Source organism: Aethina tumida, chromosome 5 (assembly GCF_024364675.1).
Source record: "Aethina tumida isolate Nest 87 chromosome 5, icAetTumi1.1, whole genome shotgun sequence".
Lineage (NCBI taxonomy): Eukaryota > Metazoa > Arthropoda > Insecta > Coleoptera > Nitidulidae > Aethina > Aethina tumida.
In genome coordinates this window covers 21,415,768-21,433,599 of record NC_065439.1, presented here as the reverse complement: position 1 = coordinate 21,433,599, position 17,832 = coordinate 21,415,768, and the positions used below count along the sequence as shown (strand labels likewise).

The window sequence follows — 17,832 nt, the reverse complement described above, 5'->3', positions numbered from 1 at the left end:
AAATTAACCACAAAATAGGCCTATTCGACCCAATTTACCTATATATCAATGTGGATCAATTTAGGGACACACTCCACATAAAAAATGAGAATTTGAGTGTATAAAAATTAAGTTTTTATTTTTTTTAATTAACAAAATGTCCTCCAATTTTCAAAAATATAATATTTTGAGGATACTTCAAAGATGTTTTTTTATGTATAATGACAATTAGTTCTAATTTATGCATATAGAAGAAAGGGACTGTTGTTCCGGATTATTGGAGAGAATTTTTCATGACTTGAAGCGTTCCCGAGACAATAATTGGATTGAACTTACGGAAAAATTAGTTTCATTCGTTTCGATGTTTAATTAACAGTTACGCAACATCCTCTCAGGATATTTAGAAGAATGATACGTGTCGGCGTGTTGATTTAAAATTTTTATGCAAATAACACGGTTCTGTTTACTAATCTGCTCATTTGCATTTACACTTGTCCGCGGATTTATTGGGCACTTAAGCGTTTTTACTATTGATCGACTTGTTAGTTTATGTTAGTACATAGTTCAAGTATCGTAATCAGCCAACATTTTGCCTCTCATACTCGTATTATTTGCAAGGTATTAATTCAAGTTGTTGATTAGCAAATGAAATGTTTTAATTAAAATCAAACACACACTTTTTATTTGTTTTATGGGTTTAAAATTTTGTCATTTCACCCCGTTACGCCATAAATATTAACTGCACATTATTCTCGAAAATCGGGCAGACATAATAATACCCCATTTATTCGTATTAATTAACTCAGTCGCATTCGTGCGGTGGGGTTGTAACAATTGCCAAATTAAAAATTGATATTCTGATGGAATTCGAAATGACTCCATTTGCATTCGGTTGTGACACGTTTTAATGGCGTTTCGCGTCAATTTTTTCACAGTTGCAAAACGAATGTTGGTGTTCACGATTGGCAGTAAACGGATTTAATAGAGTAATAAACATAATATAATATTACTTTTCAAACTATTAAATGTACAGTTATTCACAATGGGTAAGTAAATTAAAGTGACTGAAGCTGAGTTCTATGATTCAATTAAGGCGAGTACAATATTTTGTCCCAAATTTTTATGTATAGATTAATTTTAATAGTTTTTTTTAATTATAAATTATATAATTTTATCTAAAAAAAAGTAAAATAATTCTGTTAATATAAATTTGTAAGGTATAAAAGGTCGACATTTACTATTTTATTAAGGTCATGATAATATAATCATCTAATTAATTATTTTTATGATTAATCGAATATTCATATAATTCTTTTTTGTTTTATTTTCTAATTTAAGTAATTACATTTGAATGAAAATGTTTCAAATTACAGTGGAACATTTTTTTTTAATATAGGAAAACTTCAGGCACAATTTTATTATTTATTTTTATGGTTGGCCCTCACTTTTCCTTAACCGCAGGAACAACCTGCAGGAAACAAACAAATTAATTGCTTTATGTTCTTTAATTTAAAACTTAAGACGTTACACAAATTTATGAAGCGTCTTGTTTTCGACGTCGCCTCAGGAAACGTATACTGCCGATGTGTGCGAAAATTTCCTGCCGACCGGGAAGAGGGTGGACGGACGTCACCGAAACCGCGTCAACCTTTCGGTCCCCCGCGACCTTTAAAGGGACGCGCCCCGCAGGAGCGTCGTCGTCGCTCCTGCGATCGCGAAGACCGTGCTGCGGCCGAGGTGGGGAACTCTGGAAGTCCGCAACGCGAACGAGAACCAGTCGACGTGTTGTCGCGGCGTTTCAGTGCGCGATCGACGTTCGATTCGGTTCCTGCGGCTCGTGCTAGTCCCGTTCGTCCTTCTTTCGCGGCTTTTTCGCACATTCTGGCCGTTCTTTGAGTTCTCGCCGAGCTTCGACCGTTTCGTTTTCGGCCCTTCCGGCGACTTTTGGACTGTGCAGTGACAGTGCTGATTTTATTTCGTTTTATTTTTTTGATTATTTGCTGGGTGCTTTTGATTTACCAGTGACGGTGGACTAGTATTTTTTTACTTTGGGTTATTTGGATTTTTGGTTTTGGGTTCGGGTTTACTTTTGGATTTTGTTTCGTTTTTGGTTCACGGACGGGATAGGCGGACACGGTTCAGACTGAAGGTGAGGCGCGTGCTGAAAAAAATTTAAATTCTGCAGTAATTTAATCACTGTTGTTAGGAGGTTTTTGCACGTATTGGATTGGGGTCACTTTTTCTTATAGCAAGAAGTTCCAAAACAAAACAACCGAAAGATCAATCGAAAGTGGTTTTGGCGATTTTTTAGTAACCGATGATTGGTATTTAAGTGACAATGATAAGATTTAATTAAATTATAATCATATAATCTATTCCAGACTTAAAATGGATTACTATCTATTCAAAATTTGTTATCATTATTAAATATAAATCAGTATTTAATTTAATGTAAGAACAATACTTTGTTAAAATGTTAAGAAAAAGTACCATTAATGTATATCAAATATTTGTGGTTTCCGTTTTGTTTTGCTCTACTTTTAATTATTATTTATTTATTTTTATTTATAGTGTCATTTATTTTTGTTTCGTTTAAAACCACGATGATTCGTGGAAATATTTTGAATTTTGGAGAACAAAAAAATATGCATAAATATACAAAATAGAACATTTAATTAAATAATTTATTATTAATACATTAACAATGTGACTATTATTATTTCTCCAAACATTTTTTAGTTTAATTATTTATAAATATAAAACGAATTATAAATATGTAATAAAAAATGATTTATGAGTTTATCAATTAATATATAATTAGCTATTAAGATTAATTATTCAAAGGTTTTTTATCAAAAATTTATATTTGCAGAATGCAAAAAATTTATTGATATTAATATTTTCTTAATGAAAATTAAGTAAATTTCATATTATATTTAGTTTTTATAATAATTTGGTATCCTATAAAATGGTAAAAAAGGAGTTTAAAAAAATTTTGAAATCATAAAAATTGCAAAAGTTTAAACTGATAGTTTTTAATACATTAAACTTGATATTTAACAAAATAATTACACTAAATTATTAATAATTAACACATATTGAATAAAATAATTTTTTTTTGTCAAAACATAACATTGTTTATTGTTTATTTATATTGATTTAAATTATTTAACTTTATTACTATGTCAGATACAAAAATTGATTTTAATATATTTTTACCAAATATTAGATATTTAAATAAACAAAAAAACAATAATTATTCAATTTGAAGGTATTTCGAAAAATAATTTTTGAGGTGACCAATCTAGTATTGAAATTTCTAAATTTAATTGTAACTTAATTTTATTATTTTGTACATAATAAATTTTTATAATGTTTATTATTACTAATTTAGTTGTTTATGTAATCAAAATTTTAAATATGATAAATTTTAATAACATTAAATCATGAAATATTTTCAAAAACAACTTTTTATTAATTTAATGAATTCAAATTAAAAGTATGCTAATTTTAAGTTTAAAAATTTTTAATCCGCTTAGAAATATAGATTTTCATCAGATAATTTTGATAATATTATATATATATATATATATATATATATTAATATTTTTTATATATCAAAAGTAATCTCGCATATTTTGATTATTGAGACTATTCCACCTGAGTGACATTTTTTAAAAAACTTGTGATGGATTTATTTAATACGTTAAAATTAAAAATTGTCGGTCGTACATATAAAAAAAAATTCTGAAACGTAGGAAAAAACAAGAAAATTCAGTTTATAATGAGAAAAGTGGCTTTCTTGATTGCCAATCTTTGGAATTTCAGTATTTAAAATGTTTATATTCTTTCAATCTCATACGATTCTTTTTGCAATAGACTTTAATAAGTTTTATAAATTACCTATTTGTGTAATGCCAATTTTAAAATAGTTATGTACAAATTTGCCTGTGAAATCCATTCGATTCGAGAAACCGTCTAATAATTTATTTCATCCTGTTGCATTTTAATCTGAAATCGATTCGAATTTGCACAATTCAGAATTGCTAAACTGCAGCTCAACAATGAAAAATTGGTCGACGAATCGAATTAAATTTATTTACATCTGGATGAGTTTCATGTCTCCTGTTAAGTTGATACACGAGGCCGGATAATAATTTACTCGTAGTGAAATAATTTACAACCACGCTCGTCGTCGTCGCCGTTGGTGCGTCTAATCCTATCGTAACCGGCGTTATTAGTAAATTGAATTTGAACCATATTATTTTTGATTTAAAAATACGAAATTCCGGTTAAAAATACACGTGGAAAAGAATTTGTACAGGCTGAACACGGGTGCGGGGGCGGATATAACAAACTTTAATGTTTATATATATATATATATATATATATATATATATATATATATATATATATAAATTTAGATACTGATAAATACCTGTCAGGGGATGTTCAAAGAGTTCGCTGTTCAAATAAACATTGGCGTCATAGTTTATTCGTAGAAAATAATCGAAAGGCAATTACGGACCGGTGAAAACGAATCAAAACACATCGTAAAATTTCTATTTTTAAATTATGGTAATTCGTGTAAAAATTGCACAATAATTACACGCACCATGAATGAATTGGATAGTTCATTTCAGTTGCGTCACTATTTCATAAATCGGTCGCACGAACCACTTTATGAAAAATCGTGTTTATCAGACACAAATTTAAATCAGCATGTTTACTCGTTTGATTATCGCTTGGATGCTGTCATCTCCGTAAAACATTGTATGCAGCTGGTGTAAGTAGGATGGTATTTATTGAAAATATCAAATAATCAGATTTTTACTATGTATAAATGACATTGATATCCGGTTTCGAAAAAATTTTTACTTTTATTTTATTAAAAAATTCTAGCTCTGACTAATACAAATTTAAATCAGCATGCTTACTCATACGAATATCTGTCTGCTGGTGTAATAGTCGTACAGTATTGTGTATTATAAACATCATGATACTTTTGTTAACAAATATACTCTATAGAGCAACTTTAAAAATATTCATTTATCTTGAAAGTGTACGTACATTTTGCCTGCAGCATATCCATTATCTGTAATATTTCCTAAACAGCTTTTTTTATTGATTTCAGTAGTTTTTTAATATAATTGGTCGATATTTTTTTCCACTGAACTTCTTCGTAGAGTTCAAAATCGATCAATTTCATCCGAAAGGTTTTCAATTGGATTGAAATCAGGGCTTTGTGTTGACCAAGATATTGCACGTACTCCTTGAGAAGCTAACCATTCTTTAACCAACTTAAACATACCTTAAACTTATGTTATTTTCGGCAAATTGAACCATATGATACTCCAGAATTTCATGATAAACGAAACGATCCATTATCTCGCCTTTCAAACCCAGAACATCCCAAACATCTCAAAACCATAACGCCTTCTCTCCCATGTTTCACAGTAGGTCTAGTGTACTTGTGATCATACCTTTCATTAATTGGTCTTCTTACCCACGAACTGCCATCAGATTTGAATAATTGGAAATTTATTGTTTTCCATTGCCCATCTGTCCATATCTTATGTTCTCTTGCAAAAAGTATTTTGCTGAAATGAAGGGCTTCTTTGCTGATTTTCTGCCATAGAGACCAGCTTCTTTTAGACGTCATTTTATGATTCTCATCGACACGCTGACTTCGTTTATTGCTTTATTTATGCAGGATATTTTCCTGCACACGGTTCTTTCAGTGTATTCCTTCTGTTAAAATTGGAAATTGTCGTCTAAATGTTTAAGTCGATTAGTTTAAATTAAAATAGATTGCAATTTGGTTTTCATCAATATAAATAAAAATAAGTGGACCCCTCTATGGCTTTTTAGCTTAAAGGAACGATGTCGGACACAGAAATAAATTATAAATTTCACTCTATTGAAGTTACGGTTTGGTTGGTTTATGTCCAGCACAATTCAGAAAAATATATGTAACTTTTTATAGAATAAGAATACAATAGTTTTTATAATTCTGTATAAAACAACAATTAATAACAAAATAGTAAGTAAATTAACATTTCAAAAAGTTGCTATAATAATGGCCACTACTGTAAGTGTGATATATTCATAAATACAGACAGTATTTATTCGTTTATAAAAAATTACTAGTTTTACTACTAGCAAATACCTATGAATACGAATACCAGTCTGCTTCTGAAGTGATAAAATGTTATTTTAGTATGCACACCAGTGTTTATAATATTTAAAATATTCAAAATATTTGAGAAATGTTTTGATTATAGTATAATTTTAATATCATTAATTTATAGGATGTTCAAATTATTAAGTATTATCTAAAATATTAATGATATTCATAAGATTTAGAATATTAACAATGCTAGATTTTGATGGAAACTTAACGATATTGTACGTTTTTTACATATGGTGATGTTGCCTTTGAAATATTTTACACCGCGATCCGGTGAATTCTCGCCGCCCACGCCGGGACACAAATGACTCAAGTTCCTAATATAAAAACGCACATTCATTACTCGAAACAAATTTGTTTACGGTCACCTGCTGAACAACACATTAAAAGCGTATTAGTCGCCCCGTTTTAAAATCCAATCAGCCGAACGCAAATAAATAATAAACACGCGACGTTTCTGGATTGATCGGATCGTCTTTGTGTGATCCAATTAAAACGTCCAGTCCTCAATCAAAACGTAACGTTTAATATGAAAGTGTCACTTGGAACGGGTCGACTTCCTGCTACTGCTAGTTGCAAGGTTCACTTATGAATGTCAAAAATGATATTTTAATTCTCCCGATACAGATGATATTAATTATGGTAATTACTTGATTAACTTGTATCATTGACGGGAAAAACTTAACCGATCAATCTGCGAAATTCCACCAGTTATTCGGGTTTGTTAATTTGGACGGGGTGATTAATTTTTGGAAAGGCACACAACAAAATGTTACTTGTTTATGTGCATCTATATTTTAGTTATTGTTACAACAAAACATCGATATAATGATGATAAAAATAAAACCATTCATGTTCGTGTCGTAATTAAATTTTTAGAACTTAATTATAGCCTTATCGGAAGTCACGAAAATGCTGGTTTTGATGGGTCAAATAGCATCTACAATCGCACCGAAATTATCGAACATTCGGTGCATATTTTCAACTCTTGCACTTATACATTGTATTAGTGTTACATAAAACATTAAATAAATTTGTGTTACTATTTAAAAAATGATAAAAGTGTTCTGTGTTTTTAATTTTCTTAAAATTTAAGACACTTTTAATTGTAACAAATGAAATTTGAAATGGCACAGTTTTAATCCTATATTTATTGTTATATTTGACTAAACTTTTAATAAACTAGTCTCAAAATTTAACTAATAACATAAATTAATTCTAATTAAGTGATACGACAAAAATTTTGATTGATCATATTTAACAACTATGATTCTAAAGGATGCACAAAATGTTTTTCTAACAACTCTGATAAAATCTTACTTAAGAAATTGATAATTCGAATTATGCCCAATAACAAAGATTTAATATTATACTTATAATGATATTTGAATAACCTTTTAATCAAAATACTAATAATACAAATTGATTCTAATAAAGTGACTCGAGATAAATTTCAATTGTTCATGTTTAATAATTGTAGTTCTAAAGGATACTACCACTTAACTATTTTTATAATTTCTTAGAGACTGTCATTAATTAACATATGTCTATAACTATTAACACGTGCCAAACACGAACAAAAAACTATTTTAATAACTGATATAAAATCTGAAAAAATAATAACAAATTGACTTTTATTTTATCATGTTATACATATCTCTAATAATATTTCTTTATATAAAACGTAACAATAAAAAACTACCTCTATTTATAGCCTAAAATAAAATTGAGAAATAATTCCTCTTAAACATATACAACGTGATATGTACACCATTAATCATCCACTTTTTACAGTGACAGAAAAATTGCTAAAATGCCACGTGCACATTTTCAACCAGTCATTTGTTCATTGTACTCGATATAAATCTGACTTCAGTAAATTGGCTATTTAGTTGTGTGGGGGGTGGGTAATTCGAGAATGCGCCTGAAAATGCTCCTAACAATCGCATTTCTGAATTGAATCCAATCTAACGCCAGATTCAACTATAAGATTATTTTCAAATTTTCTCACAGCAATTTAACGGACGCACAGTGGCAATAAATAGGTTTTTCTTTGACTCCATCAAACATCCACCAAAAACGTGTGATTCATTGCACAATAAATAAAAATGCAATACGAGGCATGAACAAACAAAAACTGATGCGAATTCACTACTAAAAAATTAATTTGCTGATTGTAGCAAATATTGGAACCGGGAAGGATTTTCTTGGCACGGTGCGTCACATTAATTTAATAAACATCGGGCCCCGTGAAATTACATTTTCAACTATTGTGATATTCCAGTGTTGATTTATTTTAATGGGTCTCCGTGTGGCATCATAAGTGCAAGGACAATGGACCCGGTATGACACTTTGAGAAATGATTTCTGTGACTGATGATCGTCCGGTAATTTCGTCGTTGCACAACCGCGACGACCGTTTCATTTTTTTTTTAAATACATTTTATTCTATTTTTTTCGTAGGGTCATTGTTGTCGGGGATTGTGGTACACCCACGACTACGAAAAAGACGTGCATGTCGCCAATCAAAGTTTATTAAGATGTGTGTGCGTGTGTTTTTGTTTGCTGTCCATTGTTCCGCTTAAAGATGTTTGGACGTGAAAGGCAATTGAGACGCTGGCGGGAAATCGATGCCAATTAGAGAATGTCTATTTGAAAATTAGTTGGTTTGTTACAGCTAATACTTATTGGAAATTTATCCGCATTTCATTTATTTTTTATTAACATCCTTGTTGTGGTTATCCAAGCTGATTAACTTTAATCAGGGTCCTCTGAAACTGATTTTATTGACACAACTTTAATATTAAAAAATACATTTTTTATTTATTTTTTTCTTTAAAACATAAAATAACATATTTTCAAAGATTTTTATAAGAAAAGTACTGTTTACTTGAAATTGTATGTTGTTAATTATGCGTAAACAAAAATAAAATATTGGTTAATAGATGGTCAAAAGAAATTTTATATTTAAGAGGTTTCCAAGAGTTTTTGTCTACTTCTTGTAATATTTTTATAATACCAAAATAAACTGCAGGATACACTCTGTATTATTATTATTTTCTATTTTAATATACAGAGATTTTATTTTAATTTATTTTGTATAATTATTGTTTATTTGCCATTTTAAACAATTATTGTATATTGATAATAAGTAATATTGTATTTATTATCGAATAAAATTAATTAAAAATGCATTTTTTTCATTTTTAATTCATTTTATGTTTCCTTTTTAACATTTTATATATAATTGCTACAAGATTATTCAACGCAGCATTAAAAAACTTAAAAATCCGGTTAAATTCGTGACTGTTTACATGTGCCACAACTTTACTTACGAATCGAACCAATTAAAAGTTCAAAGAAAGCGAAATTTCATTAATAAAACATGGTCAATATCCTATTAAATTTATACACTGACGGCACATAAACACGAAATGAATAAACATTCGATTAGTCAGACATTTTTGATAATATATTTCGGTTGAATTATCGACATATTTCAGAATATCAGTCCAGATTCTAACCGGATAAACGAACGTTATTTGTGTTTGTTCTAATAAAGTAGTAATCTATCATTTGTATGTATATAAAATACACAATATCTATTTATATTATAATTTATTATAGTAATAAATACGTGCATAAATCAACACAAATTACATGAGAATGTTTTCCTGATTTCCCTCTTCAATTCCATTTTTAAATGACTATGATATTTTAAATATCTCAGAAACAGTTTATTTTATCAGTTGACATAAATCAATGTTCGCGATATACGACGATATTTTTTCGAGTCCTTGTTGGGACATTATTACATATTATTTGCATCAGAAAGAAAATTGAACAGAACAGAAGTCCCCGTTGTTTTCATCGCAGATTCGAAACGCATACGAGAAATTATGAAATTGTCAGTTATGTTAAATCGATTAAATGCCATAATAACCTTCAAATTGTTTGTTATTCAGCAATGTACCATATCATTATTTAATAATTATTACATTGATAAAGCAGAACCGCTTAAAATCACAAAAACAAACCGTTGCCGTAAATTGGCAAATTCTCTCATTTAACCATTTGTGTTATTTGTTAACAATTTCGTACCTCACCGAATCCAATAACCATAAATTATAATGAGCGTTTCGGAAAGGTCACGGCAAAGTTAAGCAAAACCGTATTGTTAATAATATTGTTTAAAAATATCCGTGGCTGAACAACTGGTGCGCAAATCACGTCCCAAAAAATAACAATAATGGCACTTGTAACTTTCTAAATCACTACAGGTGTCAAAAAAAATCAACGTCGACTCCTTATTTGAATAATAAAACACGAAATTTCGAGTGAACTACGCACCTAGGACTTTCGATCGCCGTTATGGAGTCGTTACAACATCTAAAAAAAAATGAAATTGCGTAAGTACGAGAGATCGCTTAGTAATTACGCTCGAATTACACTTTTCCGATCGTCAAGTGAAAAATCGAATCGATCGTTGCGTATTGCACCGTCATCTCCGACGAAAAACACTCGAGCTTTCTAACACGACGGACAGAAACAAATGTTCATGTCAGACGAATCGACGTTGGAGTATGTTAATCACGGAATATTATGTTAATTGTCCTGTGGGGTTCGTTAAGTTGACACTGGGACGTGGGCACGCCCTTCGGATGCGCAACGAGTAAAAAATTTGTTTGCAGTGTCTTTATACGTTAAGATAACATTTGAAGCATAATTTGTCAAGTATTAGTAACTAAAAAATTTGTAATTTTATTTTTATAATGTTAAGTAGTAATTATATAAAAAAATAAAGGTAAACATTAATTGGCCCATAAAAGTAATTTTTTCAGTAATATGAATATTAAAATACATTTTACTGCCACTAATTTAGTTGTAAAATTATGTTAACTAGTAATATAGGTAATATTTTAGTAATTATTTAAGAAAAAATAAAGATAATCATAAAAGTAATTTTGTTCAAGTTTTTGGATACTACATTATATTTTTATTTAATCGATCTGAATCATAAATAAATTGGTAGACTATATAAACAGTCACGAATTTAATTATAAAACTGTATTTTTAAATTTTTTAATGTTATGCGAGATAATATTGTAGTAATTATATAAAATAACTCTTAAAAGCAAAAGTCATTTTTGCACGAGTTTGAAGATTAAAATTCACTTTTTAATTCCTCCCAATGGAAAGCACGTGTAAGACAGTCACGAATTTATTTATATAACCGAATATTTAAATTTCTGTATAGACTAATTAAATATAGAAATTTAAAATTAACTCTCAAAAGTAGATTTTACCTGATGTTAAATAATAAAATTCAGAACAGTTAGAATTTAATTATAAAAATAAAATATAATATTTTATTAAATATTAAAATGCAGTTTTTAACACATCGTTCAATAAGTCCCGAGACTAACAACGAAAACAACATTATTTTTCTCAAAAATCATTTTTATTAATCAATATTATCTCCTTTTAGTGATATAATCATTCCAACGTTTCTATACCAAGTTTATAAAAGTATTTATCCTATGCTTCAAAATAGGATTCAGTTTATCCATACATCCGTTTTCCGTATGTTACAACAGGACCTGTATAACAATGTTTTTTAAGATTTTTTGTAACAATTACTAATAAAAACCTATTTTAAAATAAATATACTAGAAATGTATACGTTTATTTTTCTCATTTTTAGAAAATATTAATAATAATCAATTATTATTGTTGTGCATTAATTTCTTGAAGCTGTCTAACACATCGTTCAATAAGTCCCGAGACTAACAACGAAAACAACATTTTTTTTTTTCAAAATTCATTTTTATTCAACAATATAATCTCCTTTTAGAGTGATACAATAGTTCCAACGCCTTTCCATAATTTCTATACCATGTTTATAAAAGGATTTATCCTTTGCTTCAAAATAGGATTCAGTTTCGGCAATGACCTCCTCATTCGAGCCAAATTTTTTTCCCTGGAGCATTTTTTTGAGATCACCAAAGAACCAGTAGTCGCTGGGGACTAAATCTAGTGAATACGGTGGGTGGGGATGCAAATCAAAGCCCAACTCGTTCAATTTTGCCTTTGTTTTCATGGACTTGGGGCTTGCTGTTTTGTTCTACTGAAAGCAATCGCGTCATCCACTTGGAAAAAACCTTATTCGTGCTCAATTTTTCATGAAGGATTGTAAATACGCTTCCAGATGATATCTGTGTCATTTCTGCAATCTCACGGACCTTCACTTTGCGATTTTTCATTATGATTTTCAACTCTTCACTCACATTTTCCGGTGTTAGGGCTTCCAGTGGCCTACCCGAACGTTCCGCATTGTTTGTGTCCGTACGCCCACGTTTAAACTCAGCATACCACCGACAAATCGTTGGTTTGGATGGAGAGGAGTCCGGGTAATGTTTTTCAAGCCATTGCTGGGCTTCTACGGTCTTTTTACCCACTTAAAATACAATGTTTTATCAACATGCGAAACTCACTTTTCTCCATTTTTCAAACAAATTACAAAGTGACTTTACTCTAACCTCGATAACTCTGCTGTTTGTGGTCCGATCGACGTAAAATTTTTACAAGTTTCATATAAAGGTTCGTACTCTAGGGAAACGTGGCCAGTTTGGTACTACTAGGACCATTTCTGGGTTAGTCTCGGGACTTATTGAACGATGTGTTAATTAGATCATACAGTGATGCAACTTCCCGTTCACATTTTAACACGCGGTGACGCGATCTTTCGCAAACCACTCCGTCAATCCATCTCCCATCCTATTGTCTGAATGGCAATGCGACGCGACGAGGAGCGTCTTTAAATATAGACGTTGAAATAGTGGGCGATACACAAATACGTCGGGGTTCGTCTGTTTCGCATCACCTTAGCCAGGTGGGACTGGCAAGGAAAAATCCCTAAATTGTCGACCTTCGCCACGTTTGGTTTACGGGTGGTTTTCGACGGTTCGTTATTAATTAGGAATGTGGAAACGGGATGCAGTAACGAGACGTTCGTTAAGGTTCATGTAAATGGCGTCGAACCGGTTTCGGGATTTCGAATTTTTGCGAATCGCTTATTAATCTCGGTAATGGCGCATGGATAGTGAACGGGGCACGTCATTCTTTTATATAAACACCCGATTTAATGGACGAGCAGTATTTGATTTTATGCGAGTGTGAATCACCGATACGCGGATCGAAAACAGTGGTCGGTTAGAAAAATTGATGATAAACGACACGTAGCCTGGCAACCTGATTCTTGTTACACAGCTGCGTGCAGTTGATTGTGTGTGTCACTTATTAACTTGACAAATAGACAAAGTATATGCATTACACTTTCTCAGTTAACACAAGAAGTAGAAATTCAACTCGGTGGAAAGTAAACCACATATTTCAGATTTAAATGACATTAAACGATGCAGCGAAAAAGTGTTTTAACTCGTTGTTTCATTTAGCAAATAGGGCCGCAAAAATGGCTTTCGAATTTATTCGCGAGGCGAATTGCGTCCGGCTAATTTACGGGCACTTAATTTATTTACGATTTAATTTACGAGTGCCATTCAAACAAGAGTAATTGTGATTTTAATAAATCCATCACATCATGGCGCGAATAAATTCAGATTAACCCACTCACGGCAATAAAGATTGAACTGTTAAAAATCACTGCTTTCTAATGTTAATATTTATTAGCTAAGGTTACACGAGCATAACTTTATTTTCCGAAAAATCGCTGTACGAATGTTTAAGGAAAATGATACATTTTTTTTATTATATATGGTATAACTTTATTTTATTATTTTATTTATTATATATGATATAACTTTGGAAAAACATATTAATAATATACCTATATCGGGTTTGTTTGTCGAGGTTTGTTGGAATTATTTCATAACGTTTCGTTAGCTCGAGTAGTTACCATCTTCAGAGGTAGATTTGGTTCGTGTCACTTTAATATCTGACATATTTTAAGATCTTGAGTCTTATTGTTCAACTGTCAAGATAGTCAAATTGAGAATTATATAACCAATATAAAAAACTCCTTTTTGATATTTTGTCTAACAATTTTTCAAAAATATTTTATAGAAAAAATATAGAACTAATATATCCGATTCTTTGGATATTTTATGTTTTTATCAATTTTCTTTTAAACAAAAAACAAAATAAATTTAATTGTGTAAAATTTATTTTATTAAATGTTTATTAATATTATTCAATTATATTCAGTAAGAATTTTACATTTCTTAAACACAATTAATAAAATTCACAATTATTCTTTAAAAATTGGTAAAACTCAATTGTTATATTTTTACACTTTTATATTGAAAACAGTAATTGCCAAGTCAAATAAAATATCAATTGTCTCACAAACAAAAAAAATCTCAGATTTTCTTAAAAAGAGATAATAAACTTTAAATTATTAGGAGTGTTTATAAATCTTTTAAGTGTAATTATTCTTATTTTTTGTAATAATATTTAAAACAGAATATTTTTAAATGTGACTATATGTCTGTAATTACATTGATGACATTTTTTTGTGATAAATTTTTAGTGAAATTATCTCTAGTTTTTGTTAATTTCATCGCATTATAAATTTCTTATATTGATCTAATTTTAATTTATAAATTTTGATGTTAAATTTTCATCTGGTTTTCATAAGTATTTTAATTTTTTTATCGAAATTGTATGTAACGAAATAAAAATATCATTATTTGGGTATGAGTTATTTAATTAACATTTCGTATATGTAATATTCTAATATTTAAATATTTTTAATTGTTTTAATATTTGGATATTCTGGTATTTAAATTATTCAAATGGAATTGACAATTTTACTTTTCTTAAACACAATTAATAAAATTCACAATTACTCTTTAAAAATTGGTAAAATTCAATTGTTATATTTTTACGCTTTTATATTGAAAATTAAGTCAATTAAAATATCAATTATCTCACAAACAAAAAAATTCTGAGATTTTCTTAAAAAGAAATAATAAACTTAAATTATTAGGAGTGTTTATAAATCTCTTAAGTGTTACTATTCTTATTTTTTGTAATTAAAACAGAAATGTGCAAATTTGTTACATATGCAGTATGAAATAAAACACATGTTAATTTTTAATGGATAAATTTACATCGACTTCAAATCTAATCTTTAAATAATATTATGAAAATAAATAAATTTAATGTAATAATTTCTTATATTTTTAAAGAAATTATAATAAATAATTAAATGAAACACATGTAAATGTATAAATTTACTTCAATAATCAAATCAAACCTTTAAATAATATTTTGATAATAAAAAGAAAATAAAGCGTGTAGTAACTTTTCGTTTATTTTTAAATAGTTCATTTTAATCTTGTTAAGGAAATCATGTAAAAGATTGGGAGTGCCAAAGTAATTGATAAAATTAATGACATATGCAGTAATCAAATAAATAAACATACAATTAATCCTTAAATAATTACCAATTTTGTCTAATTAATATTTTTAAAAAGTTAATATAGTAGTAATAAATAAAAACCAATTTACAAGTTAAATTATTTTTGTACCTTTTAAATTTCTCGAATCAATCTCGATAAGGAAATCATGTAAAAGATTAGGAGTGCCAATGAAATTGATAAAATTAATGCCATATGCAGCAATAAAATAAATAAACATACAATTAATCCGTAAATAATTACCAATTTCTTTTAATAATTCAGTAAATGTAATTTTATTACCGAGATTTCTTAATTTGATGAAAGTGATATTGATTTTTGACAGTTTAAACATTCACTTTACATCTTTATCAGTCCAATTTCGATTTTCATTCACAGTAAACACGAAACGAACCTTAATTGGTTTATTTTACGACTTAATAGCTTAATAGATTTTTTCACAGTGCATATTAATTAATTAAGTAAATACTACTAATCCTCTCGTTGTTTGTTAATCGTTATCTTTTGTTTTCGAGAGACATTTGAAAGTTAATTAAGTTTTTCCAAAACGGGATCGCTTTCATTTTACACGGCTTATTAGGCAACGTTTTTGGTCGGCATTAGATTTTTGGAAGTGCCCGTGCCCTAATCGCATGCATTATGACCAAAAACGAAAGTTACGACGGTGGTGCGTAACACCGGTGGCCGACCATATTAATAACACACATACACACTCTCTTTTTTCACATTAAATTTTACAATTTATGCAAACGAGCGGCTGCCGCTAAGTTTCTCTATTCTCTTATTAACCGGCCCGAGTTACAATGTCGCTTATCCATTTGCGATGCTCGTCGTTTTTTCAGCCGAAACGCGACGTTTCATCAAGTGCATTAAAATAATATTAATAGAGCATAAATGTGGCGACTTTCACTCGACATCTCGCTCGTCATGTGACACATGCGAGAGTAGCCGTCACGGATTGAGTGACTGCGAAAAGTATCGACGTTTCCAAACTCACGGCACCATGATTCCTCCTCGACTTACGGTCGCATTGAAAAAGGGGGAAAAGCGTACACGACATGCGATTATTAATTTATGCGGACGATGGTGATTATCGTTTGAACAGGTTTGTCATTATTATTCGTCGTGCGTGTAAATTTATGCATTAATACGCATGTGGTTTCCTGTTAATCGTACGGAAAAAGTTGTATCAGGGCAGATCTTCAAAATTGATTATATTATTCGGTTTTGTGTATGTCATTACGTTTTTCCCCTATTTTTCCTGCGTAATTATCATTATTTCCTCTATTATTGTGGTTCAGCTGTGCTTTATTTATATTTTTATCTTCATATGACATTTTTGTGAAATTATCTTTAATTTTTATTAATTTCATTGCATTCTAATTTCTTACATTGATGGTTTTTATAAGAATTTTTATTTTTCTATTGAAATTGTATGTAATGAAATAAAAATGTCATTATTTGGTTATTTAATTAACATTTCGTATATGTAATATTCTAATATTTAAATTTTATTAATTATTTTAGTATTTGAGTTTGCTAGTACATGAATATTTAAATTATTCGAAGTGAATTCTGAGCTTGTTTACTTATTCCCCTATTTTTGTCTACAAAACTTTACCTTTGTTCAATAAGTCCCGAGACTAACCCAGAAATGGTCCTAGTAGTACCAAACTAACCACGTTTCCCTAGAGTACGAACCTTTACATGAAACGTGTAAAATTTTCACGTCGATCAGACCACAAACAGCAGAGTTATCGAGGTTAGAGTAAAGTCACTTTGTAATTTGTTTGAAAAATGGAGAAAAGCGAGTTTCGCGTGTTGATAAAACATTGTTTTTTAATGGGTAAAAACACCGTAGAAGCACAGCAATGACTTGAAAAATATTACCCGGACTCCTCTCCATCCAAACCAACGATTTGTCGGTGGTATGGAGTTTAAACGTGGTCATACGGACACAAACAATGCGGAACGTCCGGGTAGGCCATTGGAAGCCGTTACACCGGAAAATGTGAGTGAAGTGTTAAAAATCATAATGAAAAGTCGCAACGTGAAGGTCCGTGAGATTGCAGAATTGACACAGATATCATTTGGAAGCGTAATTACAATCCTTCATGAAAAATTGAGCATGAAAAAGGTTTTTCCAACTGGGTGCAGCGATTGCTTTCAGTGGAACAAAACAACAAGCCACAAGTCCATGAAAACAAAGGCAAAATTGAACGA

General features: G+C 29.7%; 1 protein-coding gene across 10 annotated transcripts in view; it reads left to right on the top strand.

Moving 5' to 3' along the window:
* The window catches only part of LOC109604795 (rho GTPase-activating protein 21-B), a 222,498-nt gene that overhangs the window by 91,595 nt on the left and 113,071 nt on the right, over positions 1 to 17,832 (top strand). The gene's annotated exons all lie outside the window — the stretch shown is intronic.